The following is a 23,939-nucleotide window of genomic DNA, read 5'->3' on the forward strand; positions in this document are numbered from 1 at the left end:
CCATAGTAAAAACTGCATTCATGGTCTGGAGAGGGCACTTTTTACAGACAGATAAAAGGGCAGGGGCTCAAGCCCCCTTTGATGTCTATGTGTGCACAACTGCACGTACCTGCTGTGCACACCCCATCACCCAAACTCTGCACATCATTCTGACAACACAAGTTCCAACAGGCATGAACTACCGTAATTGCTGGACTATAAGCCGCACCTGAATATAAGCCGCAGCTGTCCCTCCTGCTTCCCGCTAGAGCTCCCCTGGTGGCCGTTAGCTGTATACATCTATATATAAATCCTTATTAAAGACCATTGTAAAACTAACTAACTGGCCGTTGGCTGTAAAAATCTTTATATAAGCCGCACCGTTGTATAAGCCGCAGGGTTCAAAACATGGGAAAAAAGCCGCGGCTTATAGTCCGGCAATTATGGGTAGTTCTAATATAATGAGCATTAATGGACCAATAATATGAAGATAACACTGAAAATGTGTGACGTTCTCCTTATAGGGGAGGAGGATGGTTTTATGACGTGAAAGAACTTAAATGAGGCCTTCATCACCCGTCCACTAGGGGGCGGCCTCCGGCAGAATGGATAGACTCTCTCTGATAGGTTGCTTACGTGAGGCGCGGTGCTTATAATCCTCCATCTGGACTCTCTGCTGCCCTCTGGCTGTGGGGAGGGATACGCTGAAACATACAGGCTGGGTTTGGTTTGGTGCTCCGCTCATTAGAGAACCTTAGAGCTTTATGGTACATAAGAGCTTATTAATAACCTTATAACTGATCTTATTAAGAACCTTATAACTATATGATACATAAGAGCTTATTAAGAACCTTATAACTTTATATGATACATAAGATCTTACAACTATAATATAGATATATGTGATCCGTAAGAACTTATTAATAACCTTATATAACTCTATTATCCATAAGAGCTTATTAAGAACCTTAGAAATCTAAGATACATAAGATCTTACAACTATAATATAGATATATGTGATCCGTAAGAACTTATTAATAACCTTATATAACTCTATTATCCATAAGAGCTTATTAAGAACCTTATAACTCTATGATACATAAGATATATAGATATAAATGATCCATAATGGCTTAAGGCACTTAAGAGCTATAATATGTAGGAATGTTCTTAATTAACAAGAAGCTTGATATTCCATTGGATGACAGACAATGAGCCTGGATCTATGATTGGATGACAGACAATAAGCCAGCTCTGTGATTGGACGAGGGACAGGAAGCCTGGATCTGTGATTGGACAACAAAGACGTCCAGCCCTCTGATTGGCTGATGAGGAACACGTGACGAGACAAGATGAAAGCACCCTCCTACCATGACCTCTGACCCCTGAGACCTTTTAAAGCACGGCGCTCCCTTTGAATACAAAACATACAAATATACAAACATGCTCAGGGGAGAAACTAACTGGTAAATGCACCGGTGGACACAATGTACACACACACACACACACACACACACACACACACACACACACACACACACACACACACACACACACACACACACACACACACACACACACACACACACACACACACACACACACACAGTGCAGTAGAGTAGTGGTACGGCAAGCCAGCGAACAAAGATGTGCAGTCAGTCAGTCATTAAACCAGTCAGTCAGTCAGTCAGTCAGTCAGTCAGTCAGTCAGTCAGTCATTAAACCAGTCAGTCAGTCAGTCAGTCAGTCAGTCAGTCAGTCAGTCAGTCAGTCAGTCATTAAACCAGTCAGTCAGTCAGTCAGTCAGTCAGTCAGTCAGTCAGTCAGTCAGTCATTAAACCAGTCAGTCAGTCAGTCAGCAGTCAGTCAGTCAGTCAGTCAGTCAGTCAGTCAGTCAGTCAGTCAGTCAGTCAGTCAGTCAGTCATCAAACCAGTCAGTCAGTCAGTCAGTCAGTCAGTCAGTCAGTCAGTCAGTCAGTCAGTCAGTCAGTCAGTCATCAAACCAGTCAGTCAGTCAGTCAGTCAGTCAGTCAGTCAGTCAGTCAGTCAGTCAGTCAGTCAGTCAGTCAGTCATCAAACCAGTCAGTCAGTCAGTCAGTCAGTCAGTCAGTCAGTCAGTCAGTCAGTCAGTCAGTCAGTCAGTCAGTCAGTTATTAAACCAGTCAGTCAGTCAGTCAGTCAGTCAGTCAGTCAGAGTGTCTTTGAAAGCAGAGACAGAACAACCAACATGCCAGCGTTGGACAGACAGTAAACAGGAAGGCAACCAATCAATGCCAGCGAGCTCACACACACACACACACACACACACACACACACACACACACACACACACACACACACACACACACACACACACACACACACACACACACACAGACACACACAGACACACACACACACACACACACTCACACGCACCTGCGGACTCACACGCACGCATACACACACACACAGACACACACACACACACACACACACACACACACAGACACACACACACACACACACACACACACACACACACACACACACACAGACACACACACACACACACACAGACACACACACACACACACACACACTCACACGCACCTGCGGACTCACACGCACGCATACACACAAACGCAAGCGTGCGCACGTACAGTTATGACACACTGCATGAGCTTACAACCTAATGAGACGTTACGCTGAGACAATTATTATTATTATTATTATATTGTACTAGAAGACCTTCAATCTAAAGGTCTTTAAACACCAGAGGCGTGAGGAATAAACCATGCGGAAATATGGATTGTGACGCTTGATCAGTGCTTGTGTTTAGGGAGGGGGAGGGGGAGGGAGGGGGAGGGGGGAGGGGGAGGGGGAGGGGGAGGGGGAGGGGGAGGGAATTCATCGCCCAAAAGAAATGCCCCGGGTGTTTAAAGACGTCTTAGAAAATAAATCCAAAACGTTAATCGTTAAAGAACACCATAAATACTTGATACCTTAACACAACACTGTATCTAATGAAATCTACACATGGACTGCATCACAGTAGCTGAATATTGATGTCAGCCCCGTACGAAGACACATTTTAAATGGGATTCAGTGAGCAGTTTCCTCATCGATTTACTCGGTCAAGCGTTAAATAGAAGCCACACCACAAATTGCACAGTATTTTAAAAGGACAACGTGGCAGTTTTTCAACAGATCTGTGCGTTCCTTGCATCTGGTGTGACGTTCAGGTTTCACTGTGACAACATTTTGCTGAGATATAAAGAACACCTGCCTCACGCTATTATTGGTCTCCTGTGTTGGGGAAGTTACTTTGAAAGTGTAACTTGTACAGTTAGCCCTGCAAGGCCCAGCGTTGCTTTTTGCCAACATTTTTTTAATCATTTAAAAAAATATATATAATTAGTTTTCCTGTTCTTTTTTCACATTAACATCACCATTAAATCCTATTGTTTAGTATTACAATGCCATTGGCCACGATATTTGCATATAAATACCCCCCACAGAGACTGACAATCACACCTCCCAGAGAAGTTCAAATTCTTGACGAACAACATCTCACTTTTTAACTGAAGCTATTCCTCACTAAAACATAAGTAACATGTGTAACATATGTACATGAATGTCTAGAACATGTACATATGTTATTATTGTGAAAAATATCCCCAAAATGCAGATTAGAGCATGATTTATGATTTATGGCTATAAAACCTTACAAAAAAAGTAAGTTTTAACATTACATTTTCCTGTGATTAGGACTCCTACAACACCATCTGATTCATTTATTTATTTATTTATTTTTTGGGGGGCAGTAGAAATTAATTGGGGTCTTGCAGGGTTAAAAGTAACTCACCGTGGCAGTAACTTGATCAAGTTAAAGTTATACCCCTGGAGAAATGTACCTTTAACTTATAAAGTTTCAAGTTACATAGAAATTAGTAACTTGAGTAACTTGATTTACTTTTTTTTTTCAGCGTTAAATTGAGAATGTACATTTGGCTTACATGAAACAAAATATAATATCCTACAAACAAAGTCAAATGCCAGCAGAAATATGCCTCTCAACTGAGTTTTATGTTTTATTTCAAAAAGGTTGACATTTTCTTTAGTAAACATCTGTGTTCCTAAAATAAAGTTAATCAAATAAGAAAATTATGATCTGTTGAGGACATTTGATCGTAAAATTATAACTTCGCTTGTAACTCAGTTACTTGACGAGTTAAAGAAATATGAATGTAACCCAGTTACCAGCCAGTTACAGCAAAATGTAACTTAGTTATGTAACTCAGTTACATGTAACTTTAACTTCCCCAACACTGTTGATCTCCTGGAATCAGAACATTAGGGTTATAGGATGGAAATCAGCCAGGATGTCCTTTTAGAGCAGACCTTTGGCCAGGTTTCACAAAGTGAAACAGTCAGGGCTTGGTCTCTACGACCATGTGTGAGCTACGATGGGGCTTGGTTAAATACATACTAGAGATACTCATAGAAATACTAGACATACTTATTACAATACTAGAGATACTTAATGTATACAAAGACTAGAACAACTCATGCAAATACTTATTAAAAGACAAGAAAGACTTATTCAAAGACTAAAGACATTATATTCAAATATTAGAAAGACGTATTGAAATACTAAAGCCATGTCCACATACTTAAGACTTATTCAAAGCCTAAGATGTATGCAAATACCAATGCCTTAAACATACTCTAAATACTTATTCAAATACCAAAGACTTATTCAAATACTAAAGACTTATTCAAATATTAAAGACGTATTCAAATACAAAAGACTTATTCAAATACTAAACACTTATTCAAATTCTAAAGACTTATTCAAATACCAAAAAGACTTAAGTAAATACTAAAGACTTATTCAAATACTAAAGATTTATTCAAATATTAAAGACTTGTTCAAATACTAAATACTTATTCAAATTCTAAAGACTTATTCAAATACCAAAGACTTATTCAAATATTAAAGACTTATTCAAATATTAAAGACTTATTCAAATATTAAAGACTTATTCAAATACTAAATACTTATTCAAATACTAAAGACTTATTCAAATACCAAAGACTTATTCAAAGACTAGACAGACTCATTAAGAGACTAAGGACTTATTCCGAAACACAAGACAACTTAATACATATTCAGACACCAAAGACTTCAAAGGGAACTAAATAATTCAGACCATAAAGACTTATATAAGACTTATATAAGATATCAACAGGAATGTTTCCTGTTGAGATTGGCACATTTCACGCTGGCCCTATGATGTGCACTGCAATGTAGTTTCAAATGCACTGCATTGCAGGTGCTTTTTGAGAGTGTAAAAATAAGAAGACCTTCGTGACATGTGTGATCTGGGCAGCTTGCCCCAGGAAATGTGCCAATCTCAAAAGGAAACAACGGTATGGAGTCATCACTCATTAGAGCGCTAAAGAAGATGGCACAAATCACACCAGATTGAACCAGATTGAATCAGATTGAACCAGACAGAGACCACTCACCAGGGGGAGATGTCTAACCCTAACCCCAGATAGAGACCACTCACCAGGGTGAGATGTCTAACCCTAACCCCAGATAGAGACCACTCACCAGGGGGAGATGTCTCACCCTAACCCCAGACAGAGACCACTCACTGGGGGGAGATGTCTCACCCTAACCCCAGACAGAGACCACTCACCGGGGGGAGATGTTAGTAGAACCAGAGACTACTCACCGGGGGGAGATGTCACAGCCCTGCTGCATGAAGGCGCCCAGGGAGAACCACAGAGAGTTGAAGATGCCGAACTCGTTGGGGGGCTGGTCGCTGGGCGGCCCGTCGGAGCCCTCCTCGGGCTCCTCGGTGTGCCACTCGTACGGGCTGAAGCGGCTGACCAGGAAGAGCACCACGCTCACGCCGATGTAGGCGAACACGATGCACATCCAGATCTCGTAGGCCAGCGGGTCCAGGAAGGAGAAGACCCCGGGTTTGGACTTCTGGGGCTTCTTGATCATGATGGAGATGCCCAGAGACATGAAGGGCTTGGAGAAGTCGATCACCTCCTCCCGGACCAGCGTGATGGTGAGGGGGGCCACCGCGATCTCCGCTTTCTGGGGGGAAAGAAGGAGAAATAATAACGGTGTTTATTACCAGTGTTGCATCGGTCCGGCCACGCGTGTACCAACTAGGGCATACATGGGCAACTAGCGGCCCGGGGGCCACATGCGGCCCCCACCTTCACTTAATGCGGACTGCAGGTTAATACAGGAATACTGATATATTATTGATTTCAGCTGTTACAATTCCAAACATGACCTGCTTTAATTACTTCAGTCTATATTAGTAGCTTAATGACTAGTATAGTAGTATTAAAATTAGTATTTTATGTCCATTGTTTTGTAGGTTCATAAAGTTAACATGAGTATATAACTAAATGCGTTCAATTAAAAAATAACAAAAAAATATTCAGGATTCCAATTCAAAAGAAGCAAACATAGCAGATCTACAAGCTCAAAACGCATCGCAGCGCGATGCGTTTTGAGCTTGTAGATCGGCTATTTTTGCTTATTTTGTATGAGAGCTCAGTGGCCTAGTGGTTTGAGTGTCCGCCCTGAGACTGGGAGATCGGGGTTCAAATCCCGGTCGGGTCATACCAAAGACTCTAAAAAATGGGACCCAATGCCTCCCTGCTTGGCACTCAGCATCAAGGGTTGGATTGGGGGTAAGTCCCTGCGACATACTAGTGTCATGTCCAGGGGGTGTACTTGTACATCAAAAAGCTGCCTCACGCTACAGAAACAGGAGATAGGCTCCTGCCCTATGAGCCTCATGGCTCGGCCGAGTCATATGGGACTCATGGCTCGGCAAGGCTTACTTACTTACTTTTTTTTACTGTATGAGATATGCAAGTCTTTTTGTATATCAATATGCAATGTGGCCCTCTGGAGTGAAGGTGGAAATATAGTGGCCCTCGCCATCATCAGAAGTTGCCCACCCCTGAACTAAAGTCGACAAGTCGACTCAGACGACTTCATTACACAAGTCGCCTCCCACCAGAGATAGTTGAACTAGCAGTTGGATAGAGACACACCCGCGCCTACAAATTCACGCCCAATATTGAGACAGCGCCCCCACTCTGGGTAAGGGAGAACGGTGTACTGCAATTCTTGGCCATCTGGCCAGTGATGTATGTCGGACCAGTTACCCATATATGGAGATCCATGTACTGTATATAGTACATCCCTTTTATGCCCATACATGGAGATCCCTGTCTGAGCCAGCCACACAGATATGGGCTGTCTTCCTCCATATATGGGCATTCCCATATGAAGTCCTGTTAGATATGGGCTTAATATTGATGACATCAGGGATCTCCGGATATGGGCATAACAGGGATTCTGTTAGAGTGGTTCCCATGACATCACATCTTACAATATATTTTATGCCCATACATGGAGATCCCTATCTGAACCAGCCATGTCTTGGCCATCTGGCCAGTGATATACAGTATATCGATGATATCATATAAGATGGTATTTGAAATGAGAACGAGAAATCGTCGCCGTCGGCCAGACATCTCTTATCTCCATCTTGTGTGTTTTTTATTCTTTTATCCTACAATATTTTTACACTTTTCTCACCCGGTGCCAACTGCCTATAAGCTGTAATCCAGGGCTCTGCTCTCCCTCTGCCAAGCTGAACTGAGCTCATGCTTCCTTCAGTGCATGAGGAGTGAGCAGGCCGCTTCTTATCACCTGACTGCCTCCCCCCAGGCTGGCCAGGGGGAGGCAGTATATTAGGTTGTTAGTGTTGGTAGTTTCTGAGTATTTTGCTTTGTTTAACAATGACAGTGAGATACTTGTTTGCACTAACTAGCATTGACTGCTATGGTCTCTTTTGCAAGACACTTTATGTATATATACTTATATATTATTTGCCCCCTCTATTGATGCACCTTCTCTTTATTGGTACTGTACTGCTCTTGTCTTTGTTTTTGTTTTTTTCCCTCTTATCTATCTTTTCTTACGTCTCTGTAACTTTGTAAATAACTGTATACTGCTGCGCTACTTCTGGACAACTGAATTTCCCCCTTGGGATAATAAAGGTATCTATCTATCTATCTATCTATCTATCAGTATTTTTTTTTGAGGGCAGCTACCCTAAGAGACAAAGGGAGAACATGCAAACTCAAAACAAAAAAGACCCTTTCGCCGACCCCACCTAGGGTGTGGGCGCTGATGGAGGAGAGAACACGCCTCCAGCCCCCTGTGGGAATCGAACCCAGGCCACTATTGCTATTCATTAAGGGGGGTGGGGGTCTTGTGTGTCCTATGCACTCATTTTACTCAAAGACATCACATTCAATGGAAATATCTTGACAATATTAGGAGATACATCACATGTGTCACCCTCCCCTCCCCTCCCCTCCCCTCACCTCTCCTCTCCTCTCCTCTCCTCTCCTCTCCTCTCCTCTCCTCTCCTCTCCTCTCCTCTCCTCCAACCCCCCCCCCCCATCTGTGTTTCATCTCTGGATTGCGTTCCTCTCCACCGAATCTCAGAGTGATTGAGTTTGTACAGAAGAGTGTGTGTGTGTGTGTGTGTGTGTGTGTGTGTGTGTGTGTGTGTGTGTGTGTGTGTGTGTCTCTCTCTCTCTCTCTCTCTCTCTCTCTCTCTCTCTCTCTCTCTCTCTCTCTAAACCCAGGAGAGATTTAAACCTGATTTACACATTTTTACGGCGTCGTTGCGTTGCCAAAAAATAGCCGACGCACAACAAGCCTCACAAAGCTGTGGACACGCGGCGCTGTGAAGCTTGAGGCTCGGCTATTTTTAGACCCGCGGCGCGATGCGGCGCGGCACACCCCTCGTACGGCCAAACATAAATCTGACTTCATTTTCTTTTCTTTTCTTTTTTCTACCCAGAACTCCCGGGAGGAAATCACAGAGGATGAGGAGAATAAAATGCAGAGAAAAAGGGAAATATGCTGACCACGACAGAAAGACAGGAATAAGACGTGATAGCAGAGAGAGAGAGAGAGAGAGAGAGAGAGAGAGAGAGAGAGAGAGAGAGAGAGAGAGAGAGAGAGAGAGGGAGAGAGCGCTGAGAGAGACAGAAAAGTGTGCACACACACACACACACACACACACACACACACACACACACACACACACACACACACACACACACACACACACACACACACACACACACAGACACAGCCCCCCTGAGGGCAGATATCCCCCCCCCCCCCCCCAAACCAGATTAGCGTTGGGTGGCTTAAGAAGACGAACGAAGGAACAAACGAAGGAACGCACTTCCCTCTCCGACCGACCTCGTCTGGGGATGGAGCGAGCGCAACGACGTACGCACCAACGCACCAACGCACGCCGCCGGGGGAGCGAGAGAGCGATAATCTGCCCCGAAGAAATTAAACTTTCATTATTGGCCCCCGACACCTCGTGAAGAGAGGGAACGTGGAGGAGGAGGAGAAGAAGAAAGGAGGGAGAGAAAGAAAAAGAAGAGAGAGAAGAGATTTAATCAATTTAGGCCTATAATTATTGGATGCTTTAACTATAAAAAAAATAGCAGATATACAAGCTCGAGCTTGTAGATCTGCTATATTTGAAAAAGTCGTGAAAATTTGTGCAAATCTTTGAATATATGTATTTTCAAAGCGAACGTTTGGTAACTAAAATTTTGCTTCTGGGTGGTCCCTGGAACTAAATATTTTGAGATGGGGGTCCGTGGCCAAATAAATATCAGTTTGGGGGTCCTTCACATGAAAAGGTTTGAGAACCACTGACATAGTAGTCTCTCAAGAACAGACTGACTGAGCTCCAGTTAAGTGAAAAGGACCTTTTCTTTGACGATGGCTGGCCAGATTGCTGACATAGAAACATAGTTTTTTTTTTTTTTACTCAAAAAATAGCAGATCTACAAGCTCGCAGCGCGCTGTGAGCTTGTATATCTGCTATTTTTCAATAGTTAAAGCATAAAATAATGATACACAATAATGTGTACCCGTTCTGAATGATTTAAGCTTCTTTCGTCCTCAGCGGAAAAAAGATGTCTCTTAAGTTGACAGGCGTGGAGGAGCATACTGTAGTGCTGCTGGTGGCAGCTCTGCTGGGGTGACGTGACACATTCTGGGCCCCGGGGTGCCCCTCCACCTTGGGCCCCAGTAACTCAGTCCCACGTCCCCCCCCCCCCCCCCCCCTGAGTGGCAGCTCTGCTGTGGTGGCTCTTCTTCCCTGAACAGAAAGCTGAGGTCCTGATTGGTCACTAAGCGAGGGTCTTAGTGGGGAGAGAAAGAGAGTGTCAGACGCCCAGGGCTTCTCAGGGCTCTGCTCTGTGCCCTGCGTTGAAGCCCAGGAGAAAAGGAGAAAAGCCAGTGTGTCGCGCTAAGCCCCGGAACGCAGCGTCTTAGCGCTCTGTAAAGAAGACCTTCAGATGCTCTCAACCTTGCATTCATCATCGTTTTGTCCTCCTCAATACTCGTTGTGAGAGACACACTACGGTTGCACCGTTTCTGTCTCTCTCTCTCTGTGTCTCAGAGGACACAAGGACACCTAAAGCCTACCAGGCCTCATCCTAACCCTCATCCTAACCCTCATCCTAACCCTCATCCTAACCCTCATCCTAACCCTCATCCTAACCTTAGCTTCCACTGTGGTCTGAAGACTCAGCTCTTCAGACTCCACCTCAGCCCTTAACTGGTAGTTATTGATGCCAGAACAATGGCTTCTCTTTTGCTCATTGACCAGACATAGGCCTGGTCCTGGTCCACACCAAGACCAGGACCAGGACCAGACATAGGCCTGGTCCTGGTCCACACCAAGACCAGGACCAGGACCAGACATAGGCCTGGTCCTGGTCCACACCAAGACCAGGACCAGGACCAGACATAGGCCTGGTCCTGGTCCACACCAAGACCAATCACAAACTAATTCCACCTCCCGGGTTGCCCCTCTATGCCAGGGGTTCCCATTTGTTTTCGTCTCAGGGCACCCCATAAATATTTGTTTTAATCTGAGGCACCCCTACATTATAATTCTCACTCCCAGCACCTTATATTTATAGCATATCGTCGTTGTCGGGTGGAAACCTTGTATGTCCAAAACCGTTCGTTTTGTATTTATCATCTATAAAATGTACTTAACTAGTGAAAACAGCAGATCTACAAGCACACAACGCCTCACATTGCGAGGCGTTGTGTGCTTGTAGATCTGCTGTTTTCACTAGTTTTGTGCGACAGTCTTGTATGAAGAAGCAGGGCAAAAGACATGGAGAGATACAAGGTTTCTGCCCGACAGTGACGATATTTTAGTGATTATGTTGCGAGGAAAACGTTGAGATAACAGCCATTTTGGTTAGAACTGACTGAAAATAACTTTGTACTTCAAGTTTAAAATGATAGTAAATATTTTTTCAAGTGTCCAAATAAATTCCAAATATTATCAAATGATGTCGCAGCACCCCTGGACTGCCGTCACGGCACCCCAGAGGCAGCTCCACTAATCATCATCAACGTAGATTTAACACTAAACGAGGCTCTAACTCGTTCTCCTGCTACACCATCAACATGTGGAACGCCCTTCCACAAGCCCTAAAGGACAGCAAATCCCTAGCCTCCTTCAAAATTGGTATGAAAAGTCACCTTCAGACAGCTGCTACCCGTGACTTGTAAATAGACTAAGCCCCCATGCTCCCCCCCCCCCCTTTTTCTCTTTTTTTGTTTTTGATGTTATGCTTTTGAAACTGATATTATCCTAGATAAAGTACTATGTTCTATCCGTCTGTCTTTCAATGTTATATGAGATACTTAAAGTGTGGTTCCTGTGGAAATAAGCCTCGGCTTTCTAGGATCTCCTTTTAGTTGACCTTGTACCAGTGATTTGTACTGTCATGAAACTGTACTTTTTTCTATTGCAAACTTCTAATAAATTCTTCAATCAATCAATAGCTTAATGTACACTATGGGTCTATTATTCACACAGAGGAGATCCTAAATCTATAATAGCTTAATGTACACTATGGGTCTATTATTCACACAGAGGAGATCCTAAATCTATGATAGCTTAATGTACTACAGTACAGTACGACTATTATTTACACCCTCACCTACTGTAGATCCTAAATCTATGATAGCTTAATGTACACTATGGGTCTATTATTCACACAGAGGAGATCCTAAATCTATGATAGCTTAATGTACACTATGTGTCTATTATTCACACAGAGGAGATCCTAAATCTTCACCTTCAACCATCCAGAGCTGTCTGGATCTAACCCTAACCCTCTGCAAGACAACACAAGCACTTACTGTATTAATACACACACACACACACGCACGCACGCACGTACGTACGCACGCACGCACACACGCACACACGCAAGCACTCACACAAATGCTCACGGAAACTGAATTCCAAAGGTTTTCCTATAACAGAAAAGGCTGTACTTTCTGTTGGAATCTCCCATTGATGAAGTCACTGCCCGGTTTCTGAACTGTCCACAGTCCTCCTCTGAGACACAGAGTGAGTAGACAGGTTTCTGAACTGTCCACAGTCCTCCTCTGAGACACAGAGTGAGTAGACAGGTTTCTGAACTGTCCACATCCCTCCTCTGAGACACAGAGTGAGTAGACAGGTTTCTGAACTGTCCACAACCCTCCTCTGAGACACAGAGTGAGTAGACAGGTTTCTGAACTGTCCACAACCCTCCTCTGAGACACAGAGTGAGTAGACAGGTTTCTGAACTGTCCACAACCCTCCTCTGAGACACAGAGTGAGTAGACAGGTTTCTGAACTGTCCACAGTCCTCCTCTGAGACACAGAGTGAGTAGACAGGTTTCTGAACTGTCCACAACCCTCCTCTGAGACACAGAGTGAGTAGACAGGTTTCTGAACTGTCCACGGCCCTCCTCTGAGACACAGAGTGAGTAGACAGGTTTCTGAACTGTCCACAGCCCTCCTCTGAGACACAGAGTGAGTAGACAGGTTTCTGAACTGTCCACAGCCCTCCTCTGAGACACAGAGTGAGTAGACAGGTTTCTGAACTGTCCACAGCCCTCCTCTGAGACACAGAGTGAGTAGACAGGTTTCTGAACTGTCCACATCCCTCCTCTGAGACACAGAGTGAGTAGACAGGTTTCTGAACTGTCCACAGCCCTCCTCTGAGACACAGAGTGAGTAGACAGGTTTCTGAACTGTCCACTGCCCTCCTCTGAGACACAGACTACTGGAGTACACAGAGTACTGGGAGAAATACAACAATGTGCGAACAAAGCAGAAAGATTTGTGAACTGTTTTGATAAAAGAAGGCTAGAGAATGCAATACAATCACCCTAAGGACAACAAATACAACCACCCGAAGGACTACAAACCATGGATTGACATCTAGACCTACTGCACATACAGTATGAAACATCTAGACCTACTGCACATACAGTATGAAACATCTAGACCTACTGTACATACAGTATGAAACATCTAGACCTACTGCACATACAGTATGAAACATCTAGACCTACTGTACATACAGTATGAAACATCTAGACCTACTGTACATACAGTATGAAACATCTAGACCTACTGTACATACATTATGAAACATCTAGACCTACTGTACATACAGTATGAAACATCTAGACCTACTGTACATACAGTATGAAACATCTAGACCTACTGTACATACAGTATGAAACATCTAGACCTACTGCACATACAGTATGAAACATCTAGACCTACTGCACATACAGTATGAAACATCTAGACCTACTGTACATACAGTATGAAACATCTAGACCTACTGTACATACAGTATGAAACATCTAGACCTACTGTACATACAGTATGAAGCATCTAGACCTACTGTACATACAGTATGAAACATCTAGACCTACTGTACATACAGTATGAAACATCTAGACCTACTGTACATACAGTATGAAACATCTAGACCTACTGTACATACAGTATGAAACATCTAGACCTACTGTACATACAGTATGAAACATCTAGACCTACTGTACATACAGTATGAAACATCTAGACCTACTGTACATACAGTATGAAGCATCTAGACCTACTGTACATACAGTATGACACATCTAGACCTACTGTACATACAGTATGACACATCTAGACCTACTGTACATACAGTATGAAACATCTAGACCTACTGTACATACAGTATGAAACATCTAGACCTACTGTACATACAGTATGAAACATCTAGACCTACTGCACATACAGTATGAAACATCTAGACCTACTGCACATACAGTATGAAACATCTAGACCTACTGTACATACAGTATGAAACATCTAGACCTACTGTACATACAGTATGAAACATCTAGACCTACTGTACATACAGTATGAAACATCTAGACCTACTGTACATACAGTATGAAACATCTAGACCTACTGTACATACAGTATGAAACATCTAGACCTACTGTACATACAGTATGAAACATCTAGACCTACTGTACATACAGTATGAAACATCTAGACCTACTGCACATACAGTATGAAACATCTAGACCTATTGTACATACAGTATGAAACATCTAGACCTACTGTACATACAGTATGAAACATCTAGACCTACTGTACATACAGTATGAAACATCTAGACCTACTGCACATACAGTATGAAACATCTAGACCTACTGCACATACAGTATGAAACATCTAGACCTACTGTACATACAGTATGAAACATCTAGACCTACTGTACATACAGTATGAAACATCTAGACCTACTGTACATACAGTATGAAACATCTAGACCTACTGTACATACAGTATGAAACATCTAGACCTACTGCACATACAGTATGAAACATCTAGACCTACTGCACATACAGTATGAAGCATCTAGACCTACTGTACATACAGTATGAAACATCTAGACCTACTGCACATACAGTATGAAGCATCTAGACCTACTGTACATACAGTATGAAACATCTAGACCTACTGCACATACAGTATGAAACATCTAGACCTACTGCACATACAGTATGAAGCATCTAGACCTACTGTACATACAGTATGAAACATCTAGACCTACTGTACATACAGTATGAAACATCTAGACCTACTGTACATACAGTATGAAACATCTAGACCTACTGCACATACAGTATGAAACATCTAGACCTACTGCACATACAGTATGAAACATCTAGACCTACTGCACATACAGTATGAAACATCTAGACCTACTGTACATACAGTATGAAACATCTAGACCTACTGTACATACAGTATGAAACATCTAGACCTACTGTACATACAGTATGAAACATCTAGACCTACTGTACATACAGTATGAAACATCTAGACCTACTGTACATACAGTATGAAACATCTAGACCTACTGTACATACAGTATGAAACATCTAGACCTACTGTACATACAGTATGAAACATCTAGACCTACTGTACATACAGTATGAAACATCTAGACCTACTGTACATACAGTATGACACATCTAGACCTACTGTACATACAGTATGAAACATCTAGACCTATTGTACATACAGTATGAAACATCTAGACCTACTGTACATACAGTATGAAACATCTAGACCTATTGTACATACAGTATGAAAAATCTAGACCTACTGTACATACAGTATGAAACATCTAGACCTACTGTACATACAGTATGAAACATCTAGACCTACTGTACATACAGTATGAAACATCTAGACCTATTGTACATACAGTATGACACATCTAGACCTACTGTACATACAGTATGAAACATCTAGACCTATTGTACATACAGTATGAAACATCTAGACCTACTGTACATACAGTATGAAACATCTAGACCTACTGTACATACAGTATGAAACATCTAGACCTACTGTACATACAGTATGAAACATCTAGACCTACTGTACATACAGTATGAAACATCTAGACCTACTGTACATACAGTATGACACATCTAGACCTACTGTACATACAGTATGAAACATCTAGACCTATTGTACATACAGTATGAAACATCTAGACCTACTGTACATACAGTATGAAACATCTAGACCTATTGTACATACAGTATGAAAAATCTAGACCTACTGTACATACAGTATGAAACATCTAGACCTACTGTACATACAGTATGAAACATCTAGACCTACTGTACATACAGTATGAAACATCTAGACCTACTGTACATACATTATGAAACATCTAGACCTACTGTACATACAGTATGAAACATCTAGACCTACTGTACATACATTATGAAACATCTAGACCTACTGTACATACAGTATGAAACATCTAGACCTACTGTACATACAGTATGAAACATCTAGACCTACTGTACATACAGTATGAAACATCTAGACCTACTGTACATACAGTATGAAACATCTAGACCTACTGTACATACAGTATGACACATCTAGACCTACTGTACATACAGTATGAAACATCTAGACCTACTGTACATACAGTATGACACATCTAGACCTACTGTACATACAGTATGAAACATCTAGACCTACTGTACATACAGTATGAAACATCTAGACCTACTGTACATACAGTATGACACATCTAGACCTACTGTACATACAGTATGAAGCATCTAGACCTACTGTACATACAGTATGAAACATCTAGACCTACTGTACATACAGTATGACACATCTAGACCTACTGTACATACAGTATGAAACATCTAGACCTACTGTACATACAGTATGACACATCTAGACCTACTGTACATACAGTATGAAACATCTAGACCTACTGTACATACAGTATGAAACATCTAGACCTATTGTACATACAGTATGAAAAATCTAGACCTACTGTACATACAGTATGAAACATCTAGACCTATTGTACATACAGTATGAAAAATCTAGACCTACTGTACATACAGTATGAAACATCTAGACCTACTGTACATACAGTATGAAACATCTAGACCTACTGTACATACAGTATGAAACATCTAGACCTACTGTACATACAGTATGAAACATCTAGACCTACTGTACATACAGTATGAAACATCTAGACCTACTGTACATACAGTATGAAACATCTAGACCTATTGTACATACAGTATGAAAAATCTAGACCTACTGTACATACAGTATGAAACATCTAGACCTACTGTACATACAGTATGAAACATCTAGACCTACTGCACATACAGTATGAAACATCTAGACCTACTGCACATACAGTATGAAACATCTAGACCTACTGTACATACAGTATGAAACATCTAGACCTACTGTACATACAGTATGAAACATCTAGACCTACTGTACATACAGTATGAAACATCTAGACCTACTGTACATACAGTATGAAACATCTAGACCTACTGCACATACAGTATGAAACATCTAGACCTACTGCACATACAGTATGAAGCATCTAGACCTACTGTACATACAGTATGAAACATCTAGACCTACTGCACATACAGTATGAAGCATCTAGACCTACTGTACATACAGTATGAAACATCTAGACCTACTGCACATACAGTATGAAACATCTAGACCTACTGCACATACAGTATGAAGCATCTAGACCTACTGTACATACAGTATGAAACATCTAGACCTACTGTACATACAGTATGAAACATCTAGACCTACTGTACATACAGTATGAAACATCTAGACCTACTGTACATACAGTATGAAACATCTAGACCTACTGCACATACAGTATGAAACATCTAGACCTACTGTACATACAGTATGAAACATCTAGACCTACTGTACATACATTATGAAACATCTAGACCTACTGTACATACAGTATGAAACATCTAGACCTACTGTACATACAGTATGAAACATCTAGACCTACTGTACATACAGTATGAAACATCTAGACCTACTGTACATACAGTATGAAACATCTAGACCTACTGCACATACATTATGAAACATCTAGACCTACTGTACATACAGTATGAAACATCTAGACCTACTGTACATACAGTATGAAACATCTAGACCTACTGTACATACAGTATGAAACATCTAGACCTACTGTACATACATTATGAAACATCTAGACCTACTGTACATACAGTATGAAACATCTAGACCTACTGTACATACAGTATGAAACATCTAGACCTACTGTACATACAGTATGAAACATCTAGACCTACTGTACATACAGTATGACACATCTAGACCTACTGTACATACAGTATGACACATCTAGACCTACTGTACATACAGTATGAAACATCTAGACCTACTGTACATACAGTATGAAACATCTAGACCTACTGCACATACAGTATGAAACATCTAGACCTATTGTACATACAGTATGAAACATCTAGACCTACTGTACATACATTATGAAACATCTAGACCTACTGTACATACAGTATGAAACATCTAGACCTACTGTACATACAGTATGAAACATCTAGACCTACTGTACATACATTATGAAACATCTAGACCTACTGTACATACAGTATGAAACATCTAGACCTACTGTACATACAGTATGAAACATCTAGACCTACTGCACATACAGTATGAAACATCTAGACCTACTGTACATACAGTATGAAACATCTAGACCTACTGTACATACAGTATGAAACATCTAGACCTACTGCACATACAGTATGAAACATCTAGACCTACTGTACATACAGTATGAAACATCTAGACCTACTGCACATACAGTATGAAACATCTAGACCTACTGTACATACAGTATGAAACATCTAGACCTACTGTACATACATTATGAAACATCTAGACCTACTGTACATACAGTATGAAACATCTAGACCTACTGTACATACAGTATGAAACATCTAGACCTACTGTACATACAGTATGAAACATCTAGACCTACTGTACATACAGTATGAAACATCTAGACCTACTGTACATACAGTATGAAACATCTAGACCTACTGTACATACAGTATGAAACATCTAGACCTACTGTACATACAGTATGAAACATCTAGACCTACTGCACATACAGTATGAAACATCTAGACCTACTGTACATACAGTATGAAACATCTAGACCTACTGTACATACAGTATGAAACATCTAGACCTACTGCACATACAGTATGAAACATCTAGACCTACTGTACATACAGTATGAAACATCTAGACCTATTGTACATACAGTATGAAACATCTAGACCTACTGTACATACAGTATGAAACATCTAGACCTACTGTACATACAGTATGAAACATCTAGACCTACTGTACATACAGTATGAAAAATCTAGACCTACTGTACATACAGTATGAAACATCTAGACCTACTGTACATACAGTATGAAACATCTAGACCTACTGCACATACAGTATGAAACATCTAGACCTACTGCACATACAGTATGAAACATCTAGACCTACTGTACATACAGTATGAAACATCTAGACCTACTGTACATACAGTATGAAACATCTAGACCTACTGTACATACAGTATGAAGCATCTAGACCTACTGTACATACAGTATGAAACATCTAGACCTACTGTACATACAGTATGAAACATCTAGACCTACTGCACATACAGTATGAAACATCTAGACCTACTGCACATACAGTATGAAACATCTAGACCTACTGTACATACAGTATGAAACATCTAGACCTACTGTACATACAGTATGAAACATCTAGACCTACTGTACATACAGTATGAAACATCTAGACCTACTGTACATACAGTATGAAACATCTAGACCTACTGTACATACAGTATGAAACATCTAGACCTACTGTACATACAGTATGAAACATCTAGACCTACTGTACATACAGTATGAAACATCTAGACCTACTGTACATACAGTATGAAACATCTAGACCTACTGTACATACAGTATGACACATCTAGACCTACTGTACATACAGTATGACACATCTAGACCTACTGTACATACAGTATGAAACATCTAGACCTACTGTACATACAGTATGAAACATCTAGACCTACTGTACATACAGTATGAAACATCTAGACCTACTGTACATACAGTATGAAACATCTAGACCTACTGTACATACAGTATGAAACATCTAGACCTACTGTACATACAGTATGAAACATCTAGACCTACTGTACATACATTATGAAACATCTAGACCTACTGTACATACAGTATGAAACATCTAGACCTACTGTACATACAGTATGAAACATCTAGACCTACTGTACATACAGTATGAAACATCTAGACCTACTGTACATACAGTATGAAACATCTAGACCTACTGTACATACAGTATGAAACATCTAGACCTACTGTACATACAGTATGAAACAGAGCTGATACCTTTTTGAATGAGTTTTCCTTTTCTTATACAATTTAAATTGTATTGAGAAAAAAACAATGCTGCTATTTGTTCCAAAAGCTTTATACCCTGATATAAAATGACACTTTGTGGCTCTGTTTACACAATGCTGGACCCCCTCCAACTGTATATGTTCTGTGGGGTCCTTGGCCTGTTTTCAGGCCAAGGACCCCTTAGCTGAGAGAGAGATGAAGCAGGGACCCCCACAACCTGTTCATAGATTCCATATAGTTTCATTGTTTGACAGCACAATCATCAGTGTATTTTGGATTCATGTCAATTTGTGTTTTCAGATATTTAACCACTTGAACCGTCAATACTTAATAAACTTGACCTTTCACTCTGTACTTAGTCTGCTCTTTTTCCCCAATACACCAAAACCCTTTGCCTAAAATAGATGATCTACAAGCCTCGCAGCATGAGGCTAAAGTTCTCAAGGATTAGGAAAAAAGGTTTCTATCACACAAATATTTGGCACCTCCCCTGTAGTAACTCTGAGGACCCCCTAGGGGGTCCGGGGACCCCCTGTTCTTACCCCGTACACCAGCTCCCCCTAGGGGGTCCGGGGACCCCCTGTTCTTACCCCGTACACCAGCTCCCCCTAGGGGGTCCGGGGACCCCCTGTTCTTACCCCGTACACCAGCTGCCCCTAGGGGGTCCCCGGACCCCCTGTTCTTACCCCGTACACCAGCTCCCCGACCATCCCGTTCCAGATCTTGGTCTCCGGGTCCCTGGCGCCGTACTTCCCGTCCGGGACGATGGAGATCTTGTAGCGGATGCCGATGTGTTTGGCGATCTCCGAGGCCAGGTCCACGCAGTAACCCTCGTACTGATCGTTACCCTCGTAAAGCTCATGGTTCTTCTTCAGCATCACGTAGGGACCCTCCTGCCAGGGGAGTACAGAGAAGGTTAGAGAGGCAGGGACCCTCCCTTCTGCAGGGGAGTAGAGACAAGGTTAGAGAGGCAGGGACCCTCCCTTTTGCAGGGGAGTACAGAGAAGGTTAGAGAGGCAGGGACCCTCCTGCAGGGGGGTAGAGACAAGGTTAGAGAGGTAGGGACCCTCCTGCCAGGGGAGTACAGAGAAGGTTAGAGAGGCAGGGACCCTCCCTTCTGCAGGGGTGTAGAGAGAAGGTTAGAGAGGCAGGGGTTGACATTTCTAAAAGGGCCTTTCTACCACTTTTTCTAGTCACATGTTCAAATAATGGATTCTGATTGTCTTAAAACAGTGGTAAATGAGACAACTCTATGGAGTTGGGTCAAAGACCCTGGATGCGTTGTGATGCAAATGTGTTGCACATTTCCAAGATCAATGCGCCTCCCGAACAACCAGAGTCGGACTTCATTGTTAACTTTGATTGGCTGGGTGGGTTAACGCTTGACGAGTGGTTAGAAGAAGATGAAGACATATAGAAATCGGCGCCTCCCAAACAACGAGAGTCGGAACACCTTCCTTTACCGAACCCCGTTCCTTACCGTGAGCTGATTATTGAAAACGTAGGTGCCACTGGTCCGAGGTCGTCCTACGTTGACTAACGTTACTATCCTCACTTTATCGCAGATTTATTCCATTGGATCCAATACATTTCAAAGCCCCTTTTCTCTGAATCTATGCTTTTCTGGAAGCCTCTATTTGCGGCAAAATAGGTTGTTTGCCACTCGCCTGCGGCTTGTGGCTCAAGCCTGAAACAGTGGTAAATCAGCCAACAACCCACTCCCTCTCATGGTAATTGGCTTACACTTTCGGTGCTTGATACCAAAATGAACTAAGCATAATCAAGTGAATACTGGAGATGTGGCGTAACAGCATGGATTTCTGCAATTCTTTCAACATAAGATGCTGCATTCAAGTTCAGGAGAGTTTGGACAAGGCAATTCTCTTGAATGCTGCCTTCAGGCATGGCATGGAAAGAGGGGGCATCTGCATTTCTTTCACCATAGTGAAAACTGCATTCATGGTCTGGAGAGGACACTTTTTACAGACGGATAAAAGGGCTCAAGCTTAGGGCTTAACATTGAGGCCGCAAACCGGAAGTGGAAGGTCCGTCCTCTATTCCGGCCCGTTAGCTTTCTGTATAAACACCACGGCTTACAGATGGAGAACGGATTGGTGTATTTTCAAAGTTTCAAAGGATTTGAGAAGCTGATATGGAATACGCGAACAAACGATGCATAGCCGTGTCCGATCGCGCACGGTGGAAACTGGATTAGCGCCTGCGATGAAAGGCAGTGAAGCCAGGAAGTGAAAGACATAGAATAATCTTTGGTTTCCTCGGCTGTAAACAAACAATGAGTTTAACTCAAATGCATGTTTGATGGCACTAAATGAAACTGAAAGGCATGTGTCCATGCCTCTGCATTCATGCTGGCATGGATCTGAAAGGAATTCAATGTTCTATGGCAGGTGTCTTCAACGTTTTCAGGCCAAGGACCCCTTAGTTGAGAGAGAGATGAAGCAGGGACCCCCACAACCTGTTCATAGATTCCATATACTTTCATTGTTTGACAGCACAATCATCAGTGTATTTTGGATTCATGTCAATTTGTGTTTTCAGATGTTTAACCACTTGAACCGTCAATACTTAATAAACTTGACCTTTCACTCTGTACTTAGTCTGCTCTTTTCCCCCTCTACACCAAACCTCTTTGCAGAAAATAGCAGGTCTACAAGCTCACAACGCCTCACAGCGCGAGGCGTTGTGAGCGCTGCGAGGCGTTGTGAGCTTGTAGATCTGCTATTTTTGGCTAAAGTTCTCAGAATATGGTCAAGTGGTTAATATGAAAAAGGAGAAAAAATAATTCTATCACTCAAAGATTTGGAGGACCCCCTGTAGTAATCCCTAGGGGTCCCGGACCCCCTGTTGAAGACCCCTGCCTTAGCATGCTGCCTGCAACATCTAGTATGGAAGACCCTCCACCATGGTAGCTGTGCATCTATGTCCATATATGGGCGATGCGGGGGCGGGCCAGGTAATCAATCACTGTGTTGCGAGGGCCGCTAAACGAGGGAAGGTTTTTTCAATTAAGGATTCCTCCGGGGATTTCTACACGCATTTATATCTCCCAACGCATTAGTCTGGGCACGGAAGGAAGCATGTGTGTGTGTGTGTGTGTGTGTGTGTGTGTGTGTGTGTGTGTGTGTGTGTGTGTGTGTGTGTGTGTGTGTGTGCAATGTGCATGTGTGTGTGTGTGTGTGTGCAATGTGCATGTGTGTGTCTCCAGTGCAGAGTTCATATGTGTGTTTACCATTGCTGTGCATTGAAGCTTGTGTTTATTTTTTACTTTAATTTAAGCACTTATTAAAGTGATCCCTGACTAGTAAGCCATGTAGGCCTTAATATGTTACAATAACCCTCTTTAACCAAAATATACCATTTAAAACACTTACAAGGTCTTCCTTTGAGAGAAAAAAGTTCATATTTTCAACCCATGGTGGGAGCCATTGCAGTGTGCGTCGCAAGCAGTGATGACGTAGAAGATGCTTTTTGGCTGGACGGGCCCATAGGGTTAATATGGAACGTCAAAACAACGTTCTCTTTACAATATTTAAAACATTGTCTTGATGCTCAGATTAACTGTAGTTAGTAGTGTGGTGCTTTTCTGTTC

The sequence above is a fragment of the Nannobrachium achirus genome (assembly GCF_963921795.1).
Source record: "Nannobrachium achirus genome assembly, chromosome: 19".
In the NCBI taxonomy this organism is placed as follows: Eukaryota; Metazoa; Chordata; class Actinopteri; order Myctophiformes; family Myctophidae; genus Nannobrachium; species Nannobrachium achirus.